Source organism: Prionailurus bengalensis, chromosome C2 (assembly GCF_016509475.1).
Source record: "Prionailurus bengalensis isolate Pbe53 chromosome C2, Fcat_Pben_1.1_paternal_pri, whole genome shotgun sequence".
NCBI classification, from domain to species: Eukaryota; Metazoa; Chordata; class Mammalia; order Carnivora; family Felidae; genus Prionailurus; species Prionailurus bengalensis.
The window spans coordinates 142,601,044-142,620,358 of NC_057350.1; the positions used below are offsets into that span (position 1 = coordinate 142,601,044).

Below are 19,315 nucleotides of genomic sequence, written 5' to 3' on the forward strand. Positions count from 1 at the left end.
CCATCAGCCCAGAGCCTGACGTGGGGCTCGAACTCACGGACCGTGAGATCGTGACCTGGCTGAAGTCGGACGCTTAACCGACTGCGCCACCCAGGCGCCCCTGGTTTTGTTTTTCTACACGGAATGTTGTGCCATTAATTTTAACAGTTTCGAAGCCACTTTTCTTCTCTGCAGTTTTTGCTATGTTCAAGTTGTGAAAGGTTTTAAACATTAACACTGTGCATGAGCTAATGTTAAAACGATTTTTTTTTATAATTAGCTAACTTTAAAACTTTGCTACAACTGGTATCACTTAAAATTAGCTTCCCCATGTCAGTATTATTTCTGCACTTTTTCATTCAAATATTCCCTGCCAGTTTCCAGGTAGCAATTCCATACAGAATGAATCTTCATGTGGAAATCGTGAGATACAGGGCAAGATCTTGGGCTTTGCCATTATCCAGGCCAAATTTTATCCGTGCATTGCCACATACATATGGTAGAATCTTGGATATGACCCTTAAGCTGGCGAGGTCTCTCATAAATAAGTGTATGTAATATGCTGAGACCTAACACCAGGCCGTTCCTAACACTTTCATAAAAGCTTAATAAATATTAGCTGGTGTGATTATTTTAGTATAGTTACTGTCATTGTTAAAAGACGTGTATATCAGTTAAGGGTGCATGATTTGGTTGGCTTCCCTTCTTGGGAGCCCTACATCAGCCATGCTTCTTCACCCAGGCAGCCCCAGTTTCTCTATTCGCTCCAGTCGATTCCAGCGTGTAGCTTTTCCGGCACTCCCAGAGCCGGTTTCAAAGCCACCAGCACCTGTCAGGCGGAGCCCTCTCCTCAGAGGTGTGGGTCCCTTCTCTGAGCTTTAAGTTGTGACAATTCCAACCTCTTCCCTTTGTTTCCCCAGCCTGTGAGTGAAAGCTGATTCCTGTAATTATTACCTATAACACTTCTGTTCCCTTTTTCCCTATTTGGAGAACTTTCAGTTCTCCAGTGTCTGGTTAAAAATGTTTGACATTCAATCTTCTTAAACTATACCTGTATTATTTTTGTCTCCTGACTGATTTCAGAAATTCTTGTCAGGACTGGTCTCAGGAACAGACCCCAAAAAATGGGAAGGTAGGAATGACCACGCTCATAGACTGACAGTTCATCATGTCTAGGCTAAATAAATGTCACCGTGTCTCAGTCTCTGGCTTTCATGGTTGCTGCTCCTATTGTTAGCTAAATCACAAAACTAATATATTTGTAACATTCCTTAGTTTTTAAAGGGTATTCGTATGTGTTACGTTATTTAGTCCTTCCTGTCTCTGAGGAACTTCTCAAATGTGGAGACCCAACTTCTGAGATGCTTGAAACCACTGAGTTAGTAACTATAAGAGCCAAGGACTCAAAATCAGTTATTTCAATGCTTTTTTTTTTTTCCTCTACCCTACAAGCTGACTTTTAGAAATGTTTTAAAAGCACCGACGGCTTCATTTAGAGCAAATTTTGTTTTAAATATTAAGCTTTCTTCCAATGAGAGAACACAGCGCCAGTTGACATGGTGAAGGGGAAAAATAATCCAATAAGTTGGCTTCGTTTAGTCATGTAGCTGCAGCCTTAGACGGCTTTAATTATGTCTTGCTCGGGAGGAGAAATAACTTTTGGCTTTTCCCATTTTTAAAAGATATTAAGTTTCAGAATCTCAGGAAGAAGGAGTATTTTCTGTATTGTAACAGTTTAAGTTGATCAAGCATTAGAAGTAAGAATCTGTTCTTAATTACCCAACTCAAATTGAATCATCTCAGCATTGCCCCAGGTATCAAAATCTGTCATCATTTCTCAGGAAAACAATGAGCTGCGTTATGTGAAAGACACATGAAGCTCCAAATTTAAGTTTACTTTGACATAAATAGAGTGTGCTTTTACAAATGTGTGCGGATTATGTACATTTTTATGAGTGTGACAGAAAGGAGAACGGTGGAGCGGGGAGAAATTTGTAACATCTTGGCTCTTTTTCCAGCCGCTTGCGTTTTTCCAGAACTTGGCAGCATTATTTGCATACCGTTTAAACACTTGTATGGCCGTGGCAGCAAGGAAGTCTAGGATACATGGCAAATCGATCCTGTTTTTTCAGATGCAAGTGATCATTCCTAATACTGTGTTGATTTCATTTACTGAGATCTATATTTTTATAAAGGCTTTGAAGGAAAAGTTAGTGGCATCATTTTAGGAAGTGCCTCAAATTATATTTGAGAGTTAAAACTGTATTTAATTTTGGTTGTTAATTACCAGCTGCTATTTTTAAGTTCCCTACCATCTTTTTTTTTAGGTAAAAAATGTATACGTTTAAGGGGTGCAGCATCATGATTTTATATACATAGACATAGTGAAATGATTACTACAGTGAAGCTAATTAACATATCATCTCTTCACATAGTTGCTTTGTTGTTGTTGTGAGAGCACCTGAAATCTTCTAACAAATTTCCAGTATTCAACGCAGGATTAACTCGAGCCATCATGCTCTCTACGTTAGATCTGTAGACTTGTTCATCCTACACGGCGGCAACTTTGTACCCTTCGACTAATACCTCCTTCCATTTCCACCCTCTCCCCGCCCTCGGCAACCACCGGTTACTCTCTGCTTCTGTGCATGTGACTTTTTTAGGTTCCACTTACAAGTGAGATCACCCAGTATTTTTCTTTCTGTGCCTGCTTGATTTTACTTAGCATGATGCTCCTCAGGTTCATCCATGTTGTTGGAAATGTCAGGATCTCCTGTGTTTAAAAGCTGAGCAATTAATAGGTGTTTAATTATGTGGACACACACACACACACACACACACCAATCACAGTTTTTCAGCTCATCCTCCATCAGGAGCACTCACTTTGTTTCCATAGCTTGGCTATTGAGGCTAATGACCATAGACATGGGGTGCAGATATTTCTTTGAGACACCGATTTCATTTCCTTTGAATATATACCCAGAAGAAGTTTTGCTGGATCATTCACTAGTTACAGTTTTTGGTTTTTTGAGGAACTCTGTACCGTTCTCTGTAATGCCTGTACCAATTCACATGTCTACCAGCAGTGTTCAAGGGTTCCCTTTTCCCGATATTCTTGTCAACACTTTTATTTTTTTGATAATAGCCATCCAAACGGATGTCAGGTGATACCTCCTTGTGGCTGTGATTTGCATATCCCTGATCACTCTTAGTATATACATATTTTAGCCACCGAAATACTGTTGACACCTGCAGCCATATTTGTTGTGCATGTGGAAATGCTCTCCCTCGTTGCCTAGCAGACTGCTTTTTTATGAAATGCCACGCCCTTCCCTAGGAATTGTCAAAAGCAAACTGACAGCTCAATAATATGTATTGCAATCTGTGTTTCCTAAGTGAAATTATCTCCGTTTCTACCAAATTTTATATTCCGTTTTCCTTTCTTTCACTCTGACAACAGATTAAACCTTTGATTTGGATGTGATTTGACAACATGCATCTACTCTGGTGTGGTTTTCTGGTTTAGAATATCACATACACACCACAACCAATGTCTTTGTGTTCGATTATAAACCCCTGGGGGGCAGGAGTCCGCATTTCCACTTATAACCTAACCCGTCACACCCCAGGTATTAGGCAGTTGTTCAGTGTTTGGGTTATGAAAATTATTTTAAATAAAAGGGAAAGCAGGCTCTTATAGAGGCTAACAGTTATTTGGACATAGGTGATCCTAAACCAAAATACATAATTGAGACCAGCCATGGTTCTGAGCTGGAACTTGGTCATCCTTACAGTTCATGTATTGCTTGTGAACGACTCCCCACGAGCAGAGGCCGCATGGTGAGCCTTGCTATTTAGATCATGGTCCACAGGCCAGCAGCCTCAACATCTTTAACCTAGAAGTTTGTTGAAATGCAGATTCTTGAGCCTCAGTTTAGACCTTCTGCATCATTCTGCATTTACGTGCTCCCCCAAGTGATTTGTACACACTGCAAAGTTTGAGAAGCACTGATGGTAGAAGACCTGTTGATCTACTTACTGATTTGTAATTTAATATCATCATCAAGTAAGCGTCCTATTCGGAAACATAATCCACTTGAACTATTACACTGGAGTAGCAACGAGGTTTCTCAAAATCTTAGAAGATAAACATTTACCTTAACTTTGATACAAATATTAAAGAGGCATCTTCTTACATACTGATTTTTCTATCTGTACTGTGGGGCATTAAAAAACTAGCTTTTCCTTTATAAAAACTAATGGTGTTTCTAATCCGGGTGCATTGGAAATTAATGTTCAATGTCCTTTATGTTATGCTGAGTCTAATCAACCTCACGATACAAAAACCACAGGGATTATAAAATCTGTGTTCTTTTTAGATACATCCTCGATTTTTTTCTTTCCTGAATGTTAGGGTATTTTCCATTTATCTAGTAAATACCTAATTTTTTTTTTTTTTTTTTGGTGTTCTGATAGATATTCAGCATCACTGGAAGCCAGTATGTTTTCATGTGGCTTTGTCCCGACTCACCATTTATCTTAAAACACACCCTGTTATAACGCGATCTGTCACTTGGTTTATTTTTGTTCCGATCTTTTTCTTCTTGTTTCCATTTCTCCCTGATAATTTCCTTGCTTTTGCCCCTTTGTATTTGCATTATCTGAACTGACACAGTCTGGTACCACTGCTTTCAATTAGCTTCTTTCTGCTTTCCCTTCAGGAATTCCTCTTGGACTTGGGCACATTCTGTTCCCAGGTTCTCTTGGGAGACTGATAAGGAAATTAAATTACTGCTGCTGCGATGCATTTCAGCAACACTGTAAATTTCCCAAAAGTCTGCATTTTCATATTGCGTCTATTTTGACAACCCTAAGACCCGATCCTTTCTTTCTTTAACAATAAATGTCCAGAGGAGTTATTTTTGGCTTGTTTGTTTTCTTATTCAGAGAATACAGTCATCTTTCAAATGCAAGGGCTAAAAAAAAAAAAAAGATAATTACTTTATTTAGTAAAGGAGAAGGAGTTGCATCATTATTCTTTTCTGTACAACTTTCTGGTTATAATTGAGCTGCCACTTAATTCATCAAATCCTGCTAATCTCCATCGAATGCTAGTTTCAGGTCCTTGGAATCTTCTCAGCCAGAGACAGACCCAGGGTTTCACAGACAGTCTTGCCACCAAGCTGTGATGGAGACGATGGGTTTAGGAAAGAATTTTGAACTAAAGGCTGTTAAGTGGAACTCTGGCCAGAGAGTTCCCTAGCAACGTGTAGTGGCCACCAAGGCAGGAAGAGTAGAGAGTAGAGAGCAGGAAAGTTTGGTTGTATGGGCATTGCCCACTCTCCCTTGGAAAATAGAGGCCGAGAGCATGTGTATATGGGACCATAAGGATAGAAAGGCCTGCCGTGTTCCCCTGGAAATTATTGGTATCGTTCCTGGATTTTATGCGTAAAAGAATTTGTGAATTAACCAAAACGTTTGAGTGATTTGAAGATGGTGTGTAAAAAAAAATATATTCTTTGTTGGGGCACCTGGCTGGGTCAGTCAGTTCATTGACTTGATTTCGGCTCAGGTCATGATCTCACGCTTCATGGGCTTGAGCCGCACATCGGAGCTTGCTTGGGATCCTCTCTCTCCCACTCTGCACCTGCCCTGCTTGTGGTGTCTCTCAAAATAAACAAAATTAAAAAAAGAAAAAAAACAAAGCTTTGTTTACCTACACTCCTACTTAACTAGTTTGTTTTCTTGGGTGTTTCAAAAGCATACATTTGTGTCCTTATTATGTATAAGGAAGGGTGGGGGTTAGGTAAGCAATGACATGTTTAAGCCAGTTGTGTTTCCAGAGTATCCTATTCTGTCCCCTCCATCGCTGAGTAGCTGGGAGAAGTGAGAAGTATTACCCTTCATAAGACTTCTGCCTCCTCTGGATCCAAGATAGCTTCTGGTGAAATTCCTCACACCAAAGACCCACGCACTCAAACTGGCCGGTTGGAACAATTATCAATTTGGGTTGATTCTATCACGAAGCTACTCTACATGCAAATAATGTAGAGTTTTAACTAGTTTGGAAATGCTCTAAAAGTATCTTTGAGTTAAAATACTTGTCTTAGAGTGAGAATAATCAAGCCTGTTTTGAAAGGATTTTACCTTGTTTCCTGGGATGAGTCTCTAAAGTTGCATTTCACGGATCCTAAGACACACTCCCTTCCCTACCTCACACGCAAATTTTAGTATTCCTAAAATCAAGATACAGCTTTTATTTTATGGCGTCTTACAGGTGTTGTTGGGAGCAGCTGTAACACAATTACTGTTCTTTGCATGCATAAACATGACGGTTATTTCTAGTTGCATGACCAGACAAAAGAGCTTGTTCATATTTAAGATAGTCATTTAAGGACCATTGGATGAAAGGGTTAGCTTATTGTCTGACCGAGTTCCGTTGACACTAAGATCCAAAAAGCTCTAGCATGGAAACTGGCCAAATGGTTGGCAACTCAGAGACAGTAATGGCACACTCTTTTTTAGAAATGCACCAGGGCACCTGGGTGACTCACTGGAGCATCCGACTTCAGCTCACATCATGACCTGATGGCTTGTGAGTTCCAGCCCCACCTTGGGCTCTGTGCTGACAGCTTGGAGCCTGGAGCCTGCTTCAGATTCTGTGTCTCCCTCTCTCTCTCTGCCCCACCCTCTCTCATGCTCACTCGCTCGCTCTCTCACAAAGAAACACTAAAAAAAATGCGCAGTTATCAAAGATTGAATCGAAAAAGTGATTCGGAAGGGTTGGACTCTGAGTACAACGACATTTTAAGAGGACCTTAACCAGTGTATTCAACTCAGGTTTCCATTTGTAGGCAAAAGAATGACACATGATAAAAATATGTGCCAAATCTGAAAAGAGCCGCTTGAGAGAGTGTAAAATAAAAAACAAGGAGTAAGAAGGGCTTATTTCACCGCTTAATCCACAGGATTTTTGTTTGTTTTTTAGTAATACATAGAAAACCATGTTACTTACTGTGAATGGCATTTTCAGTCTCTAAAATTCAGTTGTTCGAAAAGGGCAGACAATACCTTGGTGAGCGTGTGTGCGTGTGTAAAGATGATTCCTTAATTGTGCTGAATCTGTAGGCAGAAGAAGTCAGTGTTTCTAATTGTGCTTCACATGCTTTAATTTTTCATTTTTGAAGAGAATCATTTCTCTTTAGGGAGAGCCCAGACTCTCTCCCACAGAGATAATTTTGAGAAGTGATTTCTTTTTTCCTCTGTGAGCCTGTTCTGTAGACCACCTGTGTACCTGACGCCTTAGTAATGGAGTTTAGTTGCTCTGCTGGTTGAGATTTTTCTTGATTGCGAGTTCGCAGAAGTCACTGAAGGAGAGCACAGAGCATCTCACAGAACTCAGGGCCTGAGAGGTAGCAGAGTCCGAGAAATTGAGTCCTAGAGCAACCCAGAGGCCCCCTCTGCGCTTGCTTTAAGTAAGTGAACATTTTAACTAGTTTGGAAATGCCCCATACACATCCTTGAGTTAAAATGTTTTATCAGAGATCACAGTAATCAGTTTGTCGGAATTTGATGGAGGTTATAACCTACGAGATCCTCCTATGTATGAAACAGGAGCATCTCATTAGAATTTATAAACGAGTGACAGTCAAGAATGCAGGAAGGAAAAGAAATGAAACCAAGTACCTGTTGGACAATCTTAGGTTGACCTACACACTTCAGCCTCAGAATAGAAGTCTGTGATATTGCTTGGCTTTGTACTATGTGTCCCCCCCCCCCAAAAAAAAAAGGTGACAGTACAACTTATTTTCACAAAAAGGTATAAACCACTAATGTTATGAGCAAGTTCATACTTGCTGTGCAGGGGGAGTGGGAGGCTACCCAGTGACTTTGGCAGCTAAATTTCTTTTTTTTTTTTTTTTAATTTTTTTTTCAACGTTTTTTATTTATTTTTGGGACACTGAGAGACAGAGCATGAACGGGGGAGGGGCAGAGAGAGAGGGAGACACAGAATCGGAAACAGGCTCCAGGCTCCGAGCCATCAGCCCAGAGCCCGACGCGGGGCTCGAACTCACGGACCGCGAGATCGTGACCTGGCTGAAGTCGGACGCTTAACCGACTGCGCCACCCAGGCGCCCCTGGCAGCTAAATTTCTATATTACTTGGTAATTATCTCTCTTCTCTGCTTTCTCTCAGACAACCAAAGTCTTACTTTAAGTCTAAATAACACAGTATCTTTTGAAAAATGGAAAGATCTCTGAAGATGCCCTTTGTCTTTCTTGCTCCATTATCCGGGGTGATTTATGGCACCTGAATAAGCAATCAACCCAGGAATGACAGGCTTGTGTGGATTCTTCTTTTCTCCATTTTAAAGTGAAAATATTGGGAGATAGAAAAGGACCAATCAAATATAATGAATTTGTTCTACATTAAGTAAGAGCACTTCTGCAGATTGTTTCATTACATGTGTGGGTCCACTAAAGACCCACTAACCGAGAATCTTACATTGGCATTTTCTGATTCCTCATGTTTAATGGTGATGTAGCTCATTCAGTCAATCAACCAACATTTTTCGAGTGTGCCAGGACCTGGACTAGAGCAGTGAACAAGACAGATGCAGTCCTTGCCCTGTAGTGTAGCAGAGAAAACAAGCTATTCAAGTAGTCACTGCAGTCAAATGTAACAAGATATTCTTCCCAAGCAATAACTCTTCTGGAAGGCATGTATAAGGCATGCGTAACACAACATAAGAGTCTAGGAAAACCTCCCCCTTTGTAAGAAACAAAACAAAAACATTTAAATTGAGAACGGAGAACCAAGTAAAAGCCAGGAGTGTGAAATAAGAGTGTTCCAGGCAAAGGGAACAACCTGTGTAAATGCCCAAAAGAGGGAGGGGCGGACCTTGTACTTTTGAGGAAGAGAAAGTCCATGGGTTGTGTGAAAAAAGTGCTCATTTCAGATTCTCCAGGGACTGTTAAGGTCTTTTAAGGCATCGAGACTATATCATAAGCCAATGTAGACTTTCCAGCATAGTTGAAACTCAGAGAATAGGTTGGATAAGGCAGTGGACCAGACATTGCTGATGTAGGGGTATACCGCCTACACCCCTTCTGCACCACTGTAGCGGTGAACCATTGTAGGAGTACGACCAGTTAAGATACTGGAGTGCCCCAGAAGTGAGTTGCTGTTGGCCTGAAGTAGGGTAGTGACAGTGGAGTTATAAGCGAATGGATTTCAAACAGAATCAACTGTGTGGGCCTGAAGGCCAAGAAAGAGTCAGGCTTAGCTTTCAGGGTTTCATGGTAGCAATTGGATCATTATTGGAACTAGTCACTTTGGCGGGGGGAGGGGGGTTGCATATATGTACACTTCTTTATTCAGAAAATCTTAACTAAAATGCATTACTACAATCTGTTCAGTATCAGAAGAAAAAAATAGTTGAGGGGAAGAGAAAATTATAATGAAAAAATGAGATAGGATCAGGGAGACACCCAGCCCATCACTGAAGCCAAGTCTCCTTTGTAGAGAAGGGCCACATACTGGACCCTGAGCCTTTCAGCAGCCCAAGAGAAGGGGCAAAGATGATTCATACTGTTCCTGAGTGAGATGAAACCCGTTGATTGGAGAAGCCCCATTCTGCCTGATATTGAGACCAACGAGAAAGTTCTCCAATGAGTCTTTCTCAAAAGACCTCAAATAGTGTCACAAACAACATCCTCATCAGAAGCAGTGATAACCTTCATCAGCTCTTTCCTATAATCTCTCAGTATAGACAGTGCAAAGGTAATTGAAAATCAATTCTGTGAGAGAAGGGAATACTCCCATCAGATTCAGCCTTACGTGGTTCTGATTGTCACTTCCTGATGATCCGTCATCAACCCCGGGGCTGGAGCGTTGAGTATTTTTTTCTTACATGGTGTCTGTGAGGTTCCTGAACTTTGATTAAAAAAAGAGTAAATGTACACCCTGTATAATTTTTTTGGATATCAAAACAGGAAAGAACCTCTTTCTGAGGAATAGACCTGGGTTTGGGGAGTTGTCCAGAGTACATCTTCTCTCAACCAAGTTCCTGAAAGACATTACTGAATCTGTAATGAATTTAAGGTTATATTCTTGGAGAAATACCTGGAGAACAGCTGCTCTGTTTTTTCAGGAAGTGCTAAGCCGTGTGCTTTTTGTGTCCAGCTGGGGATAGAATTAATACCCTCCTGTGAAAGTCAGGGTATTTAACAATGAGATATGCCTCAGTAGAAGGGTACCTGGTTTTGCTTAACTATGAGCCATAAGAGTGTCCCAGGCAACACAAGATCCTCCCCCAGAAAGTCATTTTGAGTCCATTACAATACAGACAGATGGGAGATGGAGGTCCCAGAGTTCCTTGTTTTAAGGGACAACTTTAATCTTGATTTCAGAAAAATTTTAAAGCAGCTGTAACCAAATGCCCACTTTGGTGATAAAAATGAAAATCTCAGCAAATAGAGTATCCAGAGTATATCAGGCTTTGAGCAGTGTCATTCCCAATACAGACCGAAAAAATTGTAATGCAATTTTTAAAGGATCCGTTAATATTTTTTAACCAATTCCCCAGCTTCCTTAGGCCCAGGAATAGTAAATATGTATGTTTGTGTTGTTAGTAAAAAAATATGGGTAGTTCTAGAATGTAGTCTTATTTCCATTAGATTTCAGTGTAATAGCTGAATTAGTCGATTGTTAGCAATACCTTGGGTTTGAACTCACTTAAACAAGAAGCTTGGTTCTGCTAAAAGGCCATCTAGGAAGTGTGAGAGGGAGGGGGCTGTTGAGTTTAGTGGTCCGAGGAATATACGTTGAAATCACATTTCCTGGGTCCTCATCTGTGCTCCTCCATTTGACTTTGGCAAATTACCTTCTTGTGTCATTTCTCTTAGTTATAAAATAAATATAGTAACAGTGTGTACTTTATGACCGTATGGTGAGGAGGAAACAATATATGTAAGAGATTTAAGGACGCTTGGCTATAGACAACGCTCCATAAACTTTGGCTGTTATTACAGGTCTTAGTTGAACTGTATGCACTGACCCGTTCCTTCCACCTATAGCCCAAAAGCAGGCTGTAGGACAGGAAGCAAGCTAGTCTAATAGGTGTACCTCAGCCCAGCTCCTCTAGTGAGGCAGTGACCGTGAGGACATGTGCTCTCCTGCCAAAAGTAAGGGGGTTATCTTCATATTTGAAGACCTGCTTATTCACTTGGGTATAGCAAGTGGCTAACATAAACATTCAGATACACTTTCTTTCTTTCTTTTTTTAATATAATCTGTTGTCAAATTGGCTAACGTACAGTGTGCGTAAAGGGTGCTCTTGGTTTTGGGGTAGATTCCCGTGGTCCATCACTTACATACGACACCCAGTGCTCGTCCCAACAAATGCCCTCCTCCATGCCCATCAGCCATTTGCCCCTCTCCCCCAACTCCCTATCCACCCTCAGTTTGTTCTCTCTACTTGTCTCTTATGGTTTGCCTCCGTCCCTCTCTGTGTGGAACTAATTTTTTTTCCCCTTCCCTTCCCCCCATGGTCTTCTGTTAAGTTTCTCAAGATCTACATATGAGTGAAAACATAGGATAGCTGTCCTTCTCTGACCGACTGATTTCACTCAGCGTAATACCTTCCAGTTCCATCCATGTTGCTGCAAATGGCATGATTTCATTCTTTCTCATTGCCAAGTAGTATTCCATTGTATATGAAAACCACATCTTCTTCATCCATTCATCAGTTGATGGGCACTTAGGCTCTTTCCATAATTTGGCTATTGTTGAAAGTGTTGCTATAAACATTGGGGCACATGTGCCCCTATGAATCAGCACTCCTGTATCCTTTGGATAAATTCCTTGTAGTGCTATTGCTGGGTCATAGGGTAGTTCTATTTTTGATTTTTTGAGGAACCTCCACACTGTTTTCCAGAGTGGCTGCACCAGTTTGCATTCCCACCAACAGTGCAAGAGGGTTCCCGTTTCTCCACATCCTCGCCAGCATCTGTAGTTTCCTGATTTGTCTATTTTAGCCACTCTGACCAGTGTGAGGTGGTATCTCAGTGTGGTTTTGATTTGTATTTCCCTGATGAGGAGTGGTTGAGCATCAGATGCACTTTCTACCAGAACTGAAGATGCTGATGAGCTGGTGCCTGTATTTTATCATTAAAAACTAAAGGAGCATTTGCACTTTTTAAAAGAAGAATCTAGTAAGTAGATAAATGAGATCACACGAGAGACTTACACAATCAGAAGGCAGAATCGGGGCTGGAGAAAAGCAGAAGTTGTGGTTTGAATGTGGAAGAAAAAGCCTGTTAGACCCCTCCCACTTTGAGGGATACAGGTATAAAATTCATTCATCACGAAAACTGGTCTGCCTACGGTGGGTGTGCAAGGAAGAAAAAATAAAACACGCATGGGTGCAAGGCAAGTCGAAGTCTTATGGTCTGAAATCTTCCAGGAGTTTTTGATACCTGTATCAGGGATGGCAAACCCAAATGACCAGAGGACCCAGACATGTAACCTGAAGAAAGGGGCCGAGCACACGGGAGATTATAAATGGCAACTGACACTCACAATCGGTGTTGGAGAACAATAGTGGTGGCGAGTGGGAACCTGGAGCTTCCGTGCTCCTCTTAAAAGAGAGCTACTACTCAGGTCTAATTGATGGTTACCATAAGGGAAGGTGGATGGTATATGGCCACGTCTTCCAAGTTGTCAGGAAAGTCTTTTAATATTTTTAATAACTATTTAAAAATATTATCAATTCATCGAAATGTAAGACACTGTGTGGGCCAACATTATTGGCCAAAGTAAAAAATACATCCGTGTGCCCACTTGAGTGTGATTTCTTGAAAGGTAGCTTACCCACTTGACATTGGATGCAGACTTCCATATGTTAAGTAAAACCCTTTCCAAAACTTCTCAGACAAAAATGGGTCTTGTTGTTCGGGTGTCCTCACAGAATTGGGAGAAATGGGTAAAGACCTAGCCTCTTTTAGGAAGATAAATGATCTAAGAGACTTTCTGAGCAATATGGGCCTCCCTGTCTTGAAGATTTGGATCACAGGTCATAAGCTGTTGCCCTTTGGCCTTCAGTCCAAACTTTACTGAAATTTAGCCACACCCAATCATTTGCTTACTGTCTCTGGCAGCTTTCCCACGGCCACGGCAGAATCTGATAGTTGCTCCGGAGACCCCACGGCCTGCACAGTCTCAAACGTTTACCATCAGGTCCTCTACAGAAGAAGTTGGCTAACCCCTCATCCAAATAAACACATCAACCAGAAGTGGTTATATAATCCCAAAAGTACCGTAAGAGAAGTACATAGACAGGAATTCATGCACGTGTATCCAAAGTGCTGGGACAGCCTGAAAGAAGGGGAAGGATCAGCCCTTGTGGGAGGTGGTGTGGAAGGCTATCCTGGAAAGGTAATACTTGAGTCTTGAAGGACAGGATAGAGTTTCCCCAAGTGCAGAAGGTAGAGCTTTCAGGCATTACATGTTTGGATCACAGCTAATGATTTAAGCTTGTGAAAGAGAGGAGGAGGCAAAAAAAGGACCTAACACTTCCAGGAATATGTCAGGGAAGCAACAAAGAATTTTGCTCATGTCCCTTTCAGCTCTCAGAATCACTAGGTCCCTACTTAAGTTTATTTTTAAAATAACTCCTTTGACTCAACTTTAAGAGTCGAAAAGTGACCGAACATCACACGGCTGATCAACATGTGAATGACCCAGGAAAGATAGACAGTGAATCTGGTCCATAAGAAAAAAGTCTAACTGAGAAAAAAAATCTAATATTTTCTCAGGGAGCAATGTTGAAAACAGTGAACATTTGATTTTTGCTTTAATGAGATATTAGGATCCAGTTTGTCAGATGGATGTGGATCCGTTCTTCCTAAGAATACTTTGCAAAGAGTATATTCTGTGTCTAGTGGTGGTGTGTATTTTCTATTTCAATACGCAGAAGTAATGGATACCTGGTGCTTAGTAAATACTGAATTAATAGAAGCTATTCAAAACCATTTGCATTTATTCATTTCCTAATCATTCCTCAAGATTTGTCTAGGGAACACTCCAGAATTACAATTTGATAAGAGGGCCAAGGATCAGAGCCCCAGAAGTGTCTGGAGACCATCTGGAGCTTGGCCATGCTCTTTAGAGAGTTACATCCCAGAGGGCACTTGTTCGTTAGTGTTGTTGCTCGTACATTTACGCCGGTCCTAAAAAAGGGAATAGTGTACCAGGTAAACCCATGTCTTATTCTGATTTGGCATGACATTTCCTTATGTTTGAAGGCCATCCAAGAGTTTAGTCAGTCTACTAGTTAGAATAATGCTGATGGTTGCAATAATACAGCCCCAAAAGCAACTAGCACAGATCAGTTTCAACATCGGATCCCACGCTACGTTCCTTTAGGTGACGCCATGTCTTTGCGAAGCTGGTTTTTCAGAAATTGTTGTGAGTTTTAAAAGCCAGTATTGAGCAGAAGTCGAAATGAGGTACCAAGCGAGGTACCAAGTCAACAGATGCACAAATCCCATCAGTAAGTGATTACGGTTGCAGAGGAACAAGGATATTTCTCAACTTGCATGCGTTATTCTTTTCAAATGACGACATGCATTTGGTCATGAAGACATGCATATTTAAGTGGTTTTCTTAGCACTGAATAAATATCCTCTTAATAGTTATATGACCGAATATACAACTATGCGTGCTTCGGTTAGCCGCTCTCTTCTCTTTTCTCTTTTTCACTAGCTTTTTACTTGGTGGCTTTTCTGGTTTTGCGCTGATGGTTTCTGTTCTTATTTTCTTTGGATTCTTGGCTGGTTCTGAAACGATCATTTCTTTTGTCTGAGAGTGCAGCAGGGGCATCATGGCTTCTAGCATTGGAGACTTCTATTTCAGTGTCCCTTTTTATACTGTTAAGCATGATAGCTTCATGGCCGTCACCACCATTCTCCTCTTCCTTCTCAAAGTTTTCATCATCACCCCAGGCGTCTTGCATTCCCTCTCCGATGTGAGCCGTTCCAGGGGTCCAAAGCACAGGTTTAGAAACCACTTCTTTTTTTTTTTTATTTTTTTACACGTTTATTTTTGAGACAGAGACAGCATGAGTGGGGCAGAGAGGGCTCAGCATAGAGCCCCATGCGGGGCTTAAACCCGCAAACCACAGGATCGTGACCTGAGCCGAGGTTGGACGCTTAAGTGACTGACTGAGCCACCCAGGCCCACATAAAAACAACTTCTGAAGGAGGTTCAGCTTCAGCAATAATTTCTTCTGCTTTCTCTTCCACATTAGAGGTATCATTAGCGGCCTTTTCTACTTTAATTTTTTTTTAATGTCTCTCTCTCTCTCTCTCTCTCTCTCTCTCTCGCAAAAATAAACAGAGTAAGCAGGGGAGGGCAGGGAGAGGGGGAGACACAGAATCTGAAGCAGACTCCAGGCTCTGAGCTGTCAGCTTCAATCCCGACACAGGGCTCAAAACCAAACTGTGAGATCATGACCTGAACTGAAGTCGGACACTTAACCAACTGAGCCAACCAGGAGCCCCTGGGGGCCTTTTCTTTTTTTTTTTTTTTTTAAATTTTTTTTTCAACGTTAATTTATTTTTGGGACAGAGAGAGACAGAGCATGAATGGGGGAGGGGCAGAGAGAGAGGGAGACACAGAATCGGAAACAGGCTCCAGGCTCTGAGCCATCAGCCCAGAGCCTGACGCGGGGCTCGAACTCCCGGACCGCGAGATCATGACCTGGCTGAAATCGGATGCTTAACCGACTGCGCCACCCAGGCGCCCCCCTGGGGGCCTTTTCTACTTTAAATGCTGTGATTCTTTGATTTCCTCTAGACCCTGCAAAGCCTAACCTTCCACCTTCTTTCTGAACTTCCCAGTCATTCTCCAAAGCCTTCTGTATTAGCTCTGTAATTTCTAGTCCTTTCACACCGGCTGTTTTACTGTATCTCAGGAGTTGATGTTTCAGCAGCGTTCTCCCACCACAGGACTGGATGGTACAAATCTCTCGGTGCTTGTTCATGGCAATCACCAGCAAGCCATCCATTACACGTTCGTCTCGTTTATTGGGATCCCCCAATAAATAGGTACCTTGCCGGAAGAAAGCAGAACTGGCACCCATGGGCATGTGGTGGATGCTCACGGGTACAGGATCACACTCCTCAGGGGTGCACAGTGTTACTTCATCTCCTTGGACAGACGTCGGGTCTTCGGAGGTGTCCGAGGCTACGAATGCAGCGATCCTGGCGGCGTCGACCTCACTGCTTTTATTTGCGTTTAATTTCTTTCATGTTCATTTTTGGGAGAGACAGAGAAAGACTGGGAGTGGGGGGAGGGGCAGAGCGCGAGGGAGACACAGAATCCAAAGCAGGCTCCAGGATCCGAGCTGTCAGCGCAGAGCCCGACGCGGGGCTCGATCTCATGAATCATGAGATCAGGATCTGAGCCAAAGTCGGACGCGTACCTGGCTGAGCCACCCAGCTGCCCGACCTAACTGCTTTCAAATGAAATCGTCAGGATGTTCCTTTCAGTCTAGGGGCACTGTGGAAAGATCACTTCGACCACGTGGGCCGCCGCGAACTGTGAGAAGGTTTTGGAACCTCTGCCCTGAGGCATTCTCGCAAGCGGAATGCAAGGTCACGTTTGGCTGACGTGTGTCCTCGCTGAGGCTTAGGGCAAGGGAAGGGCCAGAGAGGCACTGCCACTCTCTTGAAGGTCTCCACCTGGTACTCTCCTATCCTTGACCCATGTTCTGTTAGTGATGTCCTTAAGTGATCATAAGCGGTGGCAGGCTGGGGGATGTTACATAGCTCGCTGACATGATCCAGGCGGCTACGTGAGAGGGGAGGATGAATTTTGGCGGACAGCTAAGTCTCTACAGTTCACTCCTCTACCCACGTGTAGAGCGTTCTCCCTTTCCTGGAGAGAGAGAAAAAAAAAAAGCAAAAGTCTTATGATAGTGTGATTTCTAATGAATACATATGTGGTTCATCCCATTTTTTGACACAGAGCTCCTAAAACCCTTGGAATTTCCTGAGGAAAGCGACAAAGGTGTCTTTTGTTATGTTAATGAACTTTGGGGCCACACCTGGGTTGCCAGGGCAAGTAACCAGGAAGTGGAGGATTGGAACTTTCATTCCCACCCCCTTGACCTCTGGGGAGGGGAGGGGGGCTGAAGGCTGAATCACTTGCCAATGACCAATGATATAATCAATCAATAACCTGGATTTGGGACATGTCTAAAGGTGAGGGAGCAGTCTCCTGAAACCCGATGCTATGTCGTGTGCACAGTGTCAGAATTGAGCTACACTGCGGGACACCCGACTGGTGTTAGAGAATTGCTTGGTGGTGTGGGGGAGAACCCCCTGTTGACCAACAATAGACAAGAGTGCAAACCGCAAAATCAAATGTGCCCAGTTATGCTCCAGAGAGACAAAGGAGGTTAAGGTGATTTCAAGAGAAAAGAGGGAGTGTGTGAGTGGTTTTGAACGAAATATGAGTGGAGCTGGTATGGCTACAGTTATGCTTATCCGTACATGATTGGTTGCTGGGGCTATTACTAGGCAGAAAGTCCATTTACGTCCATTTTAACATGCAGCAGATGCCTTGGCTTTGAGCTGAGTTCGGCAATGATTCCAAGAATCTTGAGACCGAAGGAAGATGTGCACAAGCCCCACTTTCACTAGGGCCTCCCGACTCCATATTAAAATGACTCTTTTAGCCATGCCTCCTCTATTTTGAATCTTCTTCCACACACCCCTTCCTCCCCCGCAGCTCTTTTGGAATTAGGTATTCTGCACCCTTGGGAGTCCCCAACAGCTTACCGCATCAAGCTCGAATCCAGAATCTCTGATAATGCCTGGTTGTTTTCATCAGGTGTAGAGTTGGCTGCTCCTGATCTGAGCATCTGTATAATAAAAGACAAGTTATCTACGCAACCCCCCCCCCCCCCACCGCCAGAGACACACACACACAGCCATACGCAAGTCACACAATACAGTGGTAACTCAAGGATGATATAACTGCGTTAACAAATTGCCGTTTAGGTAAAGAAAGAATTGGTCCATAGTGGTAATGTCAGTCTCCTGCACAGGCATTGGGGGCACACTTAGACCCAGCAGTGGGGGGTGGCAGTGGTGGGAGGATTAGCGTGTTTCTACTTCCTGGGTACAACTCTCTTGACCATTATTTTCTGTGGCCTCTGGCTCCATCCACTGACAGGTCCCTTTTTGCCCATTATCTGCCATTGTTTGATCTGAGGAAGACATTGCGACCATCATCCAGTTTCGTAATCGAGTTTCTCCTCGTGTCCATCGAGGGCCTGAATCATCACACACGTTCTTGCAGACTAGTTCTGTGACTTCTTTGGCAGTATAATTTCCCCAGAATCATAGTAGGCTTCTCATCTCTTTATGTCCAGTAACTTCTCCTGCCAGTAACTATACCCAGTGTTCTGTGCTAGACCTATTTCCTCCATTTTCTTTGTTACCTTGCTCTAACCACGTCACTTTCACATTAATGGTGGTTCTGTTGAGGCCCCTGAAACATGAGACGTTGGTGAGAAAGCCATAACTGTATTCCCCTTTCCAGTCATGTAAACCCAGCACCCAGCCACTAAACTACGTCCTTCCCTCATATCTCTGTTTGCGAACCAGGAACTTCTCTGAGCTATTCTCTTTTGTATTATTTTTCAGACACTCAACTGACTGGGCCATCCAGGTGCTCCACTTTTTTTTTTTTTTTAAGTTTATTTTTGAGAGAGACAGACAGTGTGAGTGGGAGAGGGGTACAGAGAGAGAGAGAGAGAGAGGAAGAGAGAGAATCCCAAGCAGGCTCTGCGCTGTCGGCACAGAGCCCGATGCGGGGCTCGAACTTACAAAGCCATGAGATCGTGACCTGTGCCGAAATCAAGATTCGGACGCTTCATTGACTGAGTCACCCAGGTGCCCCTGAACTCCTCTCTTTCTTGGAACATTTTTGACAAATAGGAGCAAGCCAACACTCACTAATACTCTGGCTCGTTTAGATGGCTCTTCTCACATTTATAGGTTTAGTCTTTGCAAATCCATCTATTCGACCACATCATGTAGGACTTTTTTTTTTTTTTTTTTTTTTTTGGTCTCTCTACCATCTTTGATGTTGATGTAGTTTTAAGGTTGTTGCTTTACATGACTACGCGAGACACTTCCTGTGGCTTTCTCCAGAACTTTCCAAAAAGTCCGTAGCAAAATATCTTCTCATACCTTCTTGGCCAGATGTCTCAGTCCTGAACTAATTAGTACCAAGGATAACTTAGAATAATCAGACATTACCC

The 19,315-nt window shown here is 42.6% G+C and overlaps 1 protein-coding gene across 2 annotated transcripts in view; it reads left to right on the forward strand.

Moving 5' to 3' along the window:
- The window catches only part of RARB (retinoic acid receptor beta), a 730,168-nt gene that overhangs the window by 252,446 nt on the left and 458,407 nt on the right, over positions 1-19,315 (forward strand). The gene's annotated exons all lie outside the window — the stretch shown is intronic.